The sequence below is a fragment of the Peromyscus eremicus genome, chromosome 1 (assembly GCF_949786415.1).
Source record: "Peromyscus eremicus chromosome 1, PerEre_H2_v1, whole genome shotgun sequence".
Lineage (NCBI taxonomy): Eukaryota > Metazoa > Chordata > Mammalia > Rodentia > Cricetidae > Peromyscus > Peromyscus eremicus.
In genome coordinates, this window is record NC_081416.1 from 187572652 (window position 1) to 187584233 (window position 11582).

At 38.7% G+C, this 11582-nt stretch overlaps 1 pseudogene; it reads left to right on the plus strand.

Annotated features, from left to right (window-relative positions):
- The first annotated feature begins 226 nt into the window (after positions 1-226).
- On the plus strand, positions 227-11043 carry LOC131903495 (zinc finger protein 54-like; annotated as a pseudogene).
- The last annotated feature ends 539 nt before the right edge of the window (positions 11044-11582 follow it).

The window sequence follows — 11582 nt, forward strand, 5'->3', positions numbered from 1 at the left end:
GAGCAAGGAATATAAGGTGGAAGGAGACAGGAGCTCAGCACTCTTTCAGTTGGAGAATCTCACAGGTTTAAGAACACGCAGCTGGCTGTGTTGCTTCTCTGATCTTTCAGCTTTCTCCCTGATATCAGACTTCGGGTTTTTATTAATTAGAATTTGTGCTACAGCTTTTAGTATTAATTTTTTCCTTTTCTTTTTGACCCCTTATATGAAAGGTCAGCAAGTCATCTATTCCTTGTTCCTGAAAGAGAAACTCAGAGAAAAGAAATAGAAAGAAATGGCTGTTTCTCCAGTAAGCATGTTCCAGGTCAGTGGTCATGCCTACTTTTCATGAAATGTTATATGTTCAGATATTGCAAACCTTTAATTTTCTGCTACTGACAATATTTTAAATTTTATTATGACAATTGTTGCAAATAAACAACACACACACACACTGTAATATAACTGGACTCAATTACTGTACAAGTACTGTACAAATATTGCAATTATATTTGAGTAGTCATTGGGAACTTAAGCTCTGGAGTCTTTCAAGTGGGGTTTATATTTTTGTTATTGAATATATTTTTTATCAACTTATCCATCAGAAAAAAAGAATAATTACTGTGGAAGCATCACAGCTAGAAAATTACTTAGGTTATATCCTTTTTCACAACTGTTGTTCATTACCTGTATTCAGTCCTACCTCAACCTTGTTATTTAACCTTTCTTGATCTCTTTTTTCCTGTTCTGCTAAGCCCCCATGCATTTTGTTTCTCATAGATACATATTATTGGCCAGTTTCTGCATATGAGAAAAAACGTGATTTCTTCTTTCTGGCACTGTGTGACCTAACTTAGTATTACACATTCTTTTTTTTTAATTTTTATTTTGCAATACAATTAAGTTCTACATACAGGCACAGATTCCCTTGTTCTCCCCCCTCCTGCCCCCCTCACCTTCCCCCCAGCCCGCCCCCCATTCCAATCTCCTCCAGGGCAAAGCCTTCCCCACAGACTGAGATCAACCTTGTGGACTCAGTCCAGGTAGGTCCAGTCCCCTCCTCCCAGGCCTAGCCAAGCGACCCTGCATAGGCCCCAGGTTTCAAACAGCCGACTCATGCAATGAGCACAGGACCCAGTGCCACTGCCTGGATGCCTCCCAAACAGATCAGGCCAATCAACTGTCTCACCCACTCAGAGGGCCTGATCCAGTTGGTGACCCCTCAGCCATTGGTTCATATTTCATGTGTTTCCGTTTGTTTGGCTATTTGTCTCTGTGCTTTATCCGACCTTGGTTTCAACAATTCTCTCTCATATAAACCCTCCTCATTCTCGCTAATTGGACTCCCAGAGATCCACCTGGGGCCTAGTCATGGATCTCTGCATCCAGATCCCTCAGTAGTGGGATGAGGTTTCTAGCACGACAATTAGGGTGTTTGGCCATCCCATCACCAGAGTAGGTCAATTCGGACTGTCTCTCGACCATTGCCAGCAGTCTGTTGTGGGGGTATCTTTGTGGATTTCTGTGGGCCTCTCTAGCACTTTGCTTCTTCCTATTCTCATGTGGTCTTCATTTACCATGGTCTCCTATTCCTTGTTCTCCCTCTCTGTTGTTGATCCAGCTGGGATCTCCCACTCACCCAAGCTCTCTTTCCCTCCACCCTCGCCCTTCACTACCCCCACTCATGTCCAGGCTGTTCATGTAGATCTCATTCCATTTCTCTGTCATTGGGCGATCCCTGTGTCTTTCTTGGGGTCCTGTTTTCCAGGTAGCCTACCTGGTGATGTGAGTAGCAGTCCAGTCATCCTTGTTCCACATCTAGTATCCTGTTATGAGTGAGTACATACCATGTTTGTCTTTCTGAGTCTGGGTTACCTCACTCAGGATGATTTTTTTTTGGTCTATCCATTTGTCTGCAAACCTCATGATGTCATTGTTTTTCTCTGCTGAGTAGTATTCCATTGTGTATATGTACCACATTTTGTTTATCCATTCTTCAGTTGAAGGGCATCTAGGTTGTTTCCATGTTCTGGCTATTACAAACAATGCTGATATGAACATAGCTGAACAAGTGCTCTTGTGGTGTGGTTGAGCATTCCTTGGGTATATGCCCAAGAGTGGTATAGCTGGATCTTGGGGGAGATGGATTCCCAATTTTCTAAGAAAGCGCCATATTGATTTCCAAAGTGGTTGTACAAGCTTGCATTCCCACCAGCAGTGGAGGAGAGATCCCCTAGCTCCACATCCTCTCCAGCATAAGGTGTCTTCAGTGTTTTTGATCTTAGCCATTCTGACAGGCGTAAGGTGGTATCTCAGAGTTGTTTTGATTTGCATTTCCCTGATGATTAGGGATGTTGAGCAATTCCTTAAATGTCTTTCAGCCATTTGAGTTTCCTCTGTTGAGAATTCTCTGTTTAGTTCTATGTATTACACATTCTATGTCTAACCATTTTACTACAATTTTCTCTTCAGCTGAATGGTATTCCATTAGGTATGTGTACAGTCTTCATATAATTAGGGTAATTCTAATATTTTGCTATGTTGAAGGCACTAGCAGTGAATGTGGAGTGTAAACATCTCTGTAGTGAGGTGTAGAGTTTTCAAATTATGTTTCCAGGAGTGACATTGCTGGGTCATACATTAGTTCTATCTTCAATTTTTTTAATAATCTTGAAACTCATTACCACACTGAGTGTATAATTTTCACACACCCCCAACCACAGTGAATAAGGCTTCCTTTCTCTTCTCATCTTGCCTAACATTTGTTTTCTGGTTAGTTGATGACAGCCATTCTCAGCCTGGGGAGAGGTAATATTTCAAAGCACTTTTAATTTGGGATTCCATGATGGCATTTTTTCAGGGATCCTGAACTCTTTTGCAATATTTATTGGCCATTTGTGTATTTGTCTTTAAAAAATGTCTTTAACTCCTTTGTGCATCTATAGATGGCAGTATAATTTCCTTGGTATTTAATTTCTATAAATCTTGGTAAATTCAAGGTATGAGCACCTATCAACAATGTCACTGGCACAGATTCTCTTCCATCACTTGGGTGTCTGTGTGCTGGGCTGATGGTTTCCAAACAGAAATTTTTTCTATTCATGTACTCCCATTGTTTCACTTCCTGTGTTGTTGGTGTTCTTTCTAATCAATAGGCCTTGCCTATCCCAATATCCTGAAGGATCCTTTCTACGTTTCCTAGTTGTCTATGTGTTTCTGATTTAAAATAAGATTTTTGACCCACTTTGAATGGACTTTTGTACAAATGAAAGATAAGAATCTAATTATGTTCTTCTGCTGTGTTCAGTTTTACCAAAACCATTTGTTAAAAAGACAACATTTTTATACTGTATATTTTGCCTCCTTTCTCAAATATTAAGTACCTTAGCTTTTTTATTTTTATTTCTCTGGATCTTCTATCATAATCTCTTATCATTGTCTTTTTTTTAAATGACTGTACCATGCTGTATTTATGATGCAGGTATACAATGTAATTTCATAAATCCACACTTACAGCATTTTTGTCCATTCTGCACTTCCCAGATTATTTTCCCCTAAGAATAAGTATCTCACATGAAATTGTGACTAGTAATTTTGAAAAAATTTCCATTTTAACAGTGAACAATAAATACATTTATGTCATGTGTAATTATTGTATAAGATGGGCTATATCTTTATATATTAGTGAGTGAAGACTCCTGTGTCATGTAGGCTTTATTTGTGGGAACTGTCCCATTTCCTTGAATCATGGTTATAAAGAACTCACATTGAAGCACATGAGAGTTTTCACAACATCTTAGCACTATGTGCACTTAAGAGACAAAGCTTGGTTTTTAATGCTAGGTAATATTTGCTTCGTAATACCAAAAATTTAAGGAAACTAGACAATGCAGATCATGGCTTGCATAAGTGGCTTGATCCTACCATGAAAATCATGTTCTTGAGTGTAGATTCAGATTGTAGTTGACTTTGTTAAGACTGCAATTACTGTGAAGAGACACCAAGGCCATGGCACCTCTTATAAAGGAAAGCATTTAATTGAGGTGTCAGCTTACAGTTTCAGAGTTCATTCCATTATCGTCATGGCAGCATAGAGGCAGACAAGATCGAGTACTAGCTGAGCGTCCTACATCTCCAGACAACAGAAAGTCAACTGAATGTCACACTGAGTGAAGCTTAAACAAAGGAGATCTCCAATCTCACCCATACAGTGAAATACTTCCTCCAACAAGACCATACCTACTCCAACAAAGCCACACCTCCTCATAGTGCCACTCCCATTGGTGCCTAATTACATTCAAACTACCACAGTAGTCTACTTATTTCCCTTCGGTGTTTAATATCACGGTAATGATGATGTCTGTACATGTTTGTTGACATCTGCTATCTGTTTGTCTCAGGAGAATTGCTAATCACATCACACACTTGGTTAGAATGCTCAGTTGGAATATCCCAAACTAGAGTGATTAGAGTTTTGGGTTTTTTGTTATGGTTTGGATTTTGAAACAAGGTTTCTCTGTATAGCCTGGGCTCTTCTAGAAGTGTCACTGTAGGCCAGACTAGCCTCAAACTCACAGAGGTCCACTATTCTTTTTCTCCCAAGTGCTGGGATTAAAGGCATGTACCAACACACCTGGCTTGAGAGCAGCATTTTTATTTCTTTTTTTTATTGCCTAAACAGGATCCCACTGTGTAGTCATTACTGTCTGGGACTCTTGGGTAGCAGAACACGGAATGCATCAGAAAAAAATGTGTTGAGAACACTGACTGATTGATGTGCACAATCCATCACATTTGATGCGGAAAGAACATTCCTCGTGATTGCTTTCCTCTAGTCAATTCCTGTGAGAGTCATGCCTCTACTCCTCAACCCTGAACCTGTGAAGTTTTATAGCAGAGATTTGTGGAATGAGCTCTGACTGCCAGGTTTGCATTTATTCTTGACTCATGACTGGGACACAATATGTCACCACTATGCAGTTTGACAGAAATAAAGGAAGAATCATAAACACCAATAACCTAAAATCTGTTAGACAGTGTAGGATAAGTACTAAAAAGGAACACACTAAAAACTACAAATTTCAGGCACAAAAATTCTGATATTTTCTCCTGAACTGATCTGAGCATTATTATGTTTGAAAACCACTTAAAAGTGATGGTATTTCTCATGCAATGTAAACAAATATCCTGTAAAAAGAGTTTTCTCAATTTTTGTAGCTATTCAGAAATGAAATGTTCTTCAAAATTTCTGAAATTGTTGATTTGCCTAAATTGGCATATTCATAATGTATTAGGGAAATTTTAGATTATATCAAATGAGGTTGATACAGATTTTTCTACCTGCTTGGTAGTGGATCAAAATGCTTATAAAATAATGCCATGTATTACCTGTTTTTGCATGTCAAGGTTCAAATTGACAGTATGCTATGTTATTACACTCATTGTTACTGTGGAAAAAAGGAAAATTCTTTGCTTATCTAATCAACTATTAATTCTGCCTTCCTGATGTACCACTTTGCTTGCTAATGAGATGGGATTCGACTTAGAATTTAAACATACAAACTGAGCATGTTAGTATATACCCAAGTAAGTCCAGGGAATGCATAGAATTGATTGAGTGGCAGTTTCTTTTCATTCTTTTTATTTCCTAAAATTTATTTTATTTTATTTTTTTCTTAAGAGATTTTCTATTCGTTTTATGTATCAACCACAGATTTCCTTGTCCTCCCTCCTTTCAACCCACAGCATTCCCTCCCCAGCCCACCCCCGATTCCCACTTCATCTAAGGCAAGGTCTTCTCTGGGGAGTCAACAGAGCCTGATACATTCAGTTGAGGCAGGTCCAATCCCCTCCTCCCTGCACCAAGGCTGAGCAAAGTGTCTCAGCATAGACACTAGGTTCCAAAAAGCCGGCTCATGCACTAAGAACAGGTCCAGGTCTCACTGCCTGGGGACCCCCTAAACAGTTTAAGCTAAACAACTGTCTCACTTATCCAGAAGGCCTAGTGCAGTTCCATGGGTGCTCCTCAGCTATTGGTTCACAGTTCATGTGTTTTCACGTGTTTGGCTAGTTGTCTCTGTACTTTTTCCAATCATGGTCTCGATGTCTCTTGCTCGCATGATGCCTTCTCTCTCTCACTGATTGGGCTCCAGGAGCTCCACCTGGGGCTTGGCCATGGATTTCTGCATCTGCTTTCATCAATCACTAGATGGGAGTTCTGTCATGACAGTTAGGGCATTTGACCATCTAATCACCAGAGTAGGTCAACTCAGGCACCCTCTTGACCATTGCCAGTATTCTATAGTGGAGTCATCTTTGTGGATTACTGGGGACCTTTCTAGCACTCTGTTTCTTCCTATTCTCATAGGGTCTTCATTTATCATGTTATCTCTTTTCTTGTTCTCCCAATCCATTCCTGGTCCAGCTAGGACCTCCTGCTCCCCTAAGCTCTCTTTCCCCTGACATTTGCCCTCCATTAAAGCCCCATTACTCCCAGTTTGCTCATGTAGATCTCATCCATTTCTCCATTGTTGGGAGATCCCTGTGTCTTTCATAAGGTTCTCTTTACTAGCTACCTCCCTCGAGCTTTGACATGCACTCTGGTTATCTTTTACATCTAGTATCTACTTATGAGTGAGTACATACCATGTTTGTCTATCTGAGTCCGGGTTACCTCACTCAGGATGATTTTTTTCTAGTTCCATCCATTTGCCAGCAAACCTGATGATGTCATTGCTTTTCTCTGCTGAGTAAAAATTGTTTATTGTACCACACTTTCTTCATCCATTCTTCAGTTGAAGGGCATCCAGGTTGTTCCCAGGTTCTGGCTGTTACAAATAATGCTGCTATGAACATAGTTGAGCATGAGTCCTAGTGGTATGATTGAGCATTCCTTTGTTATAGGCCCAAGAGTGGTATAGCTGGGTCTTGAGGAAAATTGCTTCCTAATTTTCTGAGAAAGCACCACACTGATTTTCAAAGTGGTTGTACAAGTTTGCATTCCCACCAACAGTGGAGAAATGTCCCCCTTGCTCCACATCCTCTTCAGCATAAGCTATCTTCACTATTTTTGATCTTAGCCATTCTGACACATGTAAGATGGTATCTTGAGTCCTTTTGATTTGCATTTCCCAGCTGATTAAGGATGTTGAGCAATTCCTTAAATGTCTTACAACCATTTGAGCTTCTTCTGTTGAGTATTCTCTGTTTAGCTCTATAGCCCATTTTTTAATTGGACTCTTAGATATTTTGATGTGTAGTTTCTTGAGTTCTTTCTATATTCTGGATAGCAGCCCTCTGTCAGATGTGGGATTGGTAAAGATCTTTTCCCATTCTGTAGGCTCTTGTTTTGTCTTATGGACTGTGTTCTTTGCCCTGCAAAAGGTTCTCAGTTTCAGGTGGTCCCATTTATTAATTATCACTCTCAGTGTCTGTGCTACTGGTGTTGTATTTAGGAAGTGATCTACAGTGCCAATGCATTGGAGAGTACTTCCTACTTTCTCTTTTATCAGGGTCAGACTAACTGGATTTTTGTTGAGATCTTGATCCACTTGGACTTAAGCTTGGTGCACAGTGACAGATGTGGATTTATTTGCAATCTTCTACATGTTGACATCCAGTTATGCCAGCACCATTTGTTGAAGATGCTTTCTTTTTTCCATTGTACAGTTTTGGCCTCTTTGTCAAAAATTAGATGTTCATAATGTGGTTTAATGTTGAGTGGTAGGTTCTTACTATGATCTACAGGTACAGCAATTAAAGCACATTTTCTCATCATGAATGTTCATTCTGAGACATGTACACTGTGATCCTGTGGGACACAAACACAGCATCCATAATAGATAGACATCCATGTCTAGACCTTAAATGTGTGTTGTTTTGTTTATATTGTATGTGAGCCTATTGTGTCATCCTGTTTCCACAGAGTTAGAAAAGCCATCATATGATGTGACTATATTTAAATCATCTTATTGTGGAATTGTTTTCATCGTCTAAATCCCTCGTTTCCTCAAGTCTACTTTTATCCAGGAAAACACTCTGTCTGGTAGCACATGATCTAACAACTTTTTTGTTTCAGGGTCCACTGACATTCCAGGATGTGACTGTGGACTTCTCCCAAGAAGAATGGGAATGCCTGGACACTGCTCAGAGGGCTTTGTACATTGATGTGATGTTGGAGATTTACAGCAACCTGGTTTCTGTGGGTGAGTACATTTTGCTTCTAAGTAATCCTTTTTATATACTGGCTTTATAGGTTATAAACTCTCTCTTAAGCTTTCTTAGAAAGTACAGAAGACTAGGGAAAGTTTGTTAGTACACCACTACTTTTTCATGGTATTTAATATTTTCTTTCCATTTTGCATCTTAGAAGTGTCATGTATCCCTAATTTGGTTCCACAATGCATTCAGAAATTTAGTATTATATAATATTTATACCCATATTTTTAGGCTCCAATTACATCATTGTACCTCACGTAGTTTTAATTTTGAAAAAAGCTCAAGATGTGCAAATTGAGAAGTACTGCTCACATAGTTTCTGATGGGAAAGAGCCATTGGAAATCATTCCCAGATTCCTCTACTTTGTTTTTATTTCATGTACTAAGCACAATAATATGTTAGACTTCTGTATTCCTTCTAAAAAATCTAGCATGGGTCATGGGCTGCCTCACAAACATATGGTTGATGAAAGGTAGACCTAGATACCTGCCAGGAGCAAATGAGATTGCCCAGGAATGTGGAGAACAGAGAGTATCCGCAAGTATGGTGGGTTAGTGTATTAGTAGGACAATCTGCGAGGCTCCAAGTGAAAGAGAAAACAAGAGTTGAAAATGGTTTTGTGAGTTTCAATTCCACTTGAAAGGATTCCTGATCATTAACGTACTGTAGTTTTAAGGCCCCAGGATGCATCCTGCCTGTTGTAACTATTAGATGTTACTGAAAATTTTCTGGTCCCACAGTCCCACAGCCATGAGCTGTCATAAAGCTAATTACTGATTCCACAGATTCCTGATCCCTCTTGTGCCATTAGACATTTTTGATGAAGATAAGTTATTTATTAGTAATCACAGACCCTTGAAAGCTGTTTGGCTGTTTTTGTGAGAGTACATTGAAATACAGTGAAAAAAATGTCTAAGTGGTTGCTAGTTGACTTATCATAAGAGAAATCTGATGTCAACCATCATTTATCAAAAGTTTGATAGCAGCCCTGCTAATCTGAATTGTCGCTTTTTCAGTGAACTATTGCAAATGTGATCCTGTCCATCAACATGTGAAGACTGAAAAGGAGTCTTGTCAGTGTAATGAGCTTGGTAAAATGGTTCATGACCCCTCCACATGTGCATCTTATAAAACAAGTGAAACTCTTGAAAACTCTAATAACTACAAGTGCAGTAATCACAGTGATAAATTCATTGAGTCTTCCAACCCACATAGACATGAAAGCATGCACACTGGAGAAGAACCGTGCAAATCTAAAGACTGTGAGAAATTCTTAAATTCGATTTCCAACCTTACTCAAGATCAGAGACTCTACACTGAAAAGAAAAAGCACAGGCAGAAAGAATGTGATGATTATTTCAGCTCTACACACAGTCTTTTGCAACAACCAATCTACATTGAAGAGAAACCACACCAGTGTGAGATGTGTGAGAAATGCTTCAGTAATGCCTCAAGACTCACTGTACATCAGACGATTCATACTGGAGAGAAATCTTACAAATGTATGGAATGTGACAAATCCTTTACCTGGGAATCATGTCTTAGAAGCCATCAGAGAGTTCATACTGGAGAGAGACCTTACAGATGTAAGGAATGTGACAAATCCTTTTCCCGTTGCTCAAATCTTAGAATACATCAGAGAATTCACACTGGGGAGAAACCTTACAAATGTATGGAATGTGACAAGTCCTTTAACCAAAATTCACAACTTAAAACACATCAAAGGGTTCATACTAGAGAGAGATCTTACAGATGTAAGAAATCTGGCATGTCTTCATCTACATGTTCAATTCTTGTAAGGCATCAGAAACTACATACTGGAGAGAAATTTTACAAATGTAGGGAATGTGACAAATCCTTTACCAACTGCTCAAATCTTAAACAACATCAGAAAATTCACACTGGAGAGAAACCTTACAAATGTGGAGAATGTGACATGTCCTTTATCCAGAATTCAAATTTTAAAAGACATCAGAGAATTCATACTAGAGAGAAACCTTACAAATGTGGAGAATGTGACATGTCCTTTACTCAGGGTTCACATTTGAAAGGACATCAAAGAATTCATACTGGAGAGAAACCTTACAAATGTGGAGAATGTGACATGTCCTTTACTCAGGGTTCACATTTAAAAAGACATCAGAGAATACATACAGGAGAGAGACCTTACAGTTGTGAGAAATGTCATAAATACTTTACAGGTTCTGAAGATCTTAGAAGACATCAGAGGGTCCACACTGGGGAGAGACCTTACAAATGTATGGAATGTGACAGATCTTTTATCCAGTACTCACATCTTAAAAGACACCAGAGGGTTCATACCAGAGAAAGGCCTTATAGATGCAAGGAATGTGGCAAATGTTTATCTACTGTTTCAACTCTTAGAGAACATTGCAAACTACATACTAGAGAGAAACTTTTACAATTGTAGGAAATGTGACCAATCTTTTAGTACATGCTCATTTCTTAGACAACATCAGAAACTTCATACTGGAGTCAAACCTTAAAAAATGCCTGGAATGTGACAAATTCTTTACCTACATTTCAAATCTTAGAACACATCAGAGAGCACACACTGGAGAGAGATTTTACAGGTGCAAGGAATGTTATAAGTCTTTCACTAGTTGGTCATATCTTAGAGCACATGAGGAAATTCATACTGGAGAGAAACTTCACAAATGCAAAGACTATGGCATATCCTATATCCACTTTTCAGTACCAGAAGACATCAGACAGTTCATACAGGACTGAAAAAAAGCATTGTGAACCAGGTGACATATTACTATGGTGTTCTATACTTAAAAGGCACAAGTGCACATAATAGAAACAAGTTTAGAAACTTATGAAAGGGCTTATTGACGTTTTAAAAGTTATAAATTGTCAGAGTTTATATTCAAATAAAGTTCTACAACAGTAACTGTGTGAATTATTATTTATGTTTATGAGTACTTTTGCCTACAAAATTTTCTGTGCACTTCATGTTTGTCTGATGCCTGTGTATGCCTATAGAGGACATCAGATTTCCTGAAGCTGCGGATGAAAACAGTTGTGAGCTATTGTGTGTGTTGAAAATTGAAACCTGGTCCGCTGGGTGAGCAAACAGTGCTCTTACCCACTAAACCATATCTCCACTGCCAAGGAATTGGTGTAATAAAAACATTTATCTTGCCCTCCATTTAAAAATTGAAAATAATGCCAAGCTTTCAATCCCAGCACTCAGGAAGCAGCACCAAGCAGATCGGTGAGTCTGAGGTTATCCTGGTCAACATAATCAGTTCTAGGACTGCCAGAAATACAAAGACCCTGTCTCAGTAATAATAATAATAATAATAATAATAATAATAATAATAATAATAATAATACAAAATATAGAAAATAAGAAATA